Source organism: Cebus imitator, unplaced genomic scaffold (genome assembly GCF_001604975.1).
Source record: "Cebus imitator isolate Cc_AM_T3 unplaced genomic scaffold, Cebus_imitator-1.0 Scaffold93, whole genome shotgun sequence".
Lineage (NCBI taxonomy): Eukaryota > Metazoa > Chordata > Mammalia > Primates > Cebidae > Cebus > Cebus imitator.
In genome coordinates, this window is record NW_016107408.1 from 5,452,495 (window position 1) to 5,454,800 (window position 2,306).

The window sequence follows — 2,306 nt, forward strand, 5'->3', positions numbered from 1 at the left end:
TCTCAAAAAAAAAAAAGAAAATAAGGTTAGATAAATAAGATGGGCCAGATTACGGTAATTCCCCAGCATCTGACAAAATAGTAGACTCTATATGACTGTACTCCAGCCTGGGCCACAGAGTAAGATTCTACCTCCAAAAAAAAAAAAAAAAAAAAAAAAAAAAACAAAAAAAAAACAAAAAAAAAACAGAATGAGTCATGGATGGGCACAGGGCTGACCAGGAGTTGGCTAAACTCAAAATGATTTACCAGGTGTGGGCACTAGCATAGATTAACCCACATTGTGCTAGTTACTTAATACACCTTATCCTGTGTAATCTTATCACTCATACTCAGTTTCTTTTATCAACCTAAATTCTATTTTTTTTTGAGATGGAATCTTGCTCTGTCACCCAGGCTGGAGTGGCACAACTTAGCTCACTGTAACTCCCGCCTTCTGGGTTCAAGCGATAATCCCGAAATAGCTGGGATTACAGCCTGTACCAGTACGCCTGGCTAATTTTTGTGGTTTTTCTTTTTTGGATGTGGATTCTCACTCTGTCACCCAGGCTGGAGTACAGTGGCATGGTCTCAGCTCACTCTAACCCTCTAACCTCCACCTCCTGGGTTCAAGGGACTCTCCTCCCTCAACCTCTTGAGTAGCTGGGGTTACAGGTATGTGGCACCACACCCAGCAAATTTTTGTATTTTTAGTAGAGACGGGGTTTTGCCATGTTGGCCAGGCTGGTCTCGAACTCCTGACCTCAGGTGATCTGCCCACCTTGACCTCCCAAAGTGCTGGGATTACTGATGTGAGCCACTGCACCCGGCCCATTTGCTCCTTTAATGAACTTTCGTCTTCACTGTCCCAGGACAAGCAGAGCTTCGAGCAGTGGAAAAGCCCTGGAGCTCGCCTGGCCATGGGCTTAAATGTGCCATTTAGACGTGATTTTGAGGCTGGGCGTGGTGGCTCTCACCTGTAGTCTTAGCACTTTGGGAGGCTGAGGCAGGAGAATTGCTTGAGGCCAAGAGTTCAAGAGAAACCTGGCTAACATACCAAAACCCTGTCTCTTAAAAAAAAAAAAGACACAGTTTTGTCTGTATGAGATCGAATGCCAAACCACTGCACACAGACAGATAATTCAGTAGGGAAGTGAGATCAACATTTGTACAGAGAAAGCAATACCTTCCCACAGATAAATGACAGCTAGTTAGAAAACGGGAGGCCGGGCATAGTGGCTCATGCCTGTAATCCCAGCACTTTGGGAGGTGGGAGTGGGCAGATCACTTGAGCTCAGGAATTCAAGACCAGTCTGGGCAACATGGAGAAACCCCATCTCTTCAAAAAGTATAAAAATTAGCTGGGCATGGTGGTACTTGCCTGTAGTCCCAGCTACTCAGGAGGCTGAGGCAGGAAGAGTGCTTGAACCCAAAGAGTTGCGGCTGGGATGAGCTGTGTTCACACCACCGCGCTGCAGCCTGGGTAACAAAGTAAGACCAGGTCTCAATAAATAAATAAATTTATAGATATAAGTTAAAAAAAATAATAAATTAGCGGGTGCAGTGGCACATGTACACGGGAGGCTGAGGCAGGAGAATCGCTTGAGCCCAGGAGGTTGAGGCTTCAGTGAGACGTGATTGCACCACTGCACTTCAGCCTGCGTGACACGTGATAGAGCAAGGAGCAAGACCCTGTCTCAAAAAAAAAAAAAAAAAAAAAAAAAAAAAAACAAAAAAAAAAAAAAAAAAAAAAACACAAAAAAAAGAAAAACTGTTGTCTCAAAAAAAAAAAAAACAAAAAACAAGAAAGAAGATGATGGAGGAAGAGAAGTTCTGCTTTAAAATATCAACAATGCTGATAAAATATCTGGGAACAAATGTCACAAGAAACATGCAAAATCTCCATGAGGAAAATATTCCCAAAGGACATGAGACTGGAAAAACACGCCAGGTCCCTGGACAGGGAGACTCAACATCAGAAAACGCAGTTCTTCTTAGTTTACAAATTTAACATGATCCAAATAAAAACACCAAGTGCCTTTTTTCTCTGGAAGGAAACAAACTGATGCTAAAATTTACACTGACAATATAAACAAGGCCGGGCAAGGTAGCTCATCCCTGTAATCCCCGCACTTTGGAGGATGAGGCAGGCAGATCACGAGGTCAGGAGTTTGAGACCAGCTTGACAAACATGGTGAAACCCTGTCTCTACTAAATACACAAAAATTAGCTGGGCGTGGTGGCGTGCTCCTGTAATCCCAGCTACTCAGGATGCTAAGGCAGGAGAATCGCTTGAACTCAAGAGGTGGAGGTTGCAGTGAGCCAAGA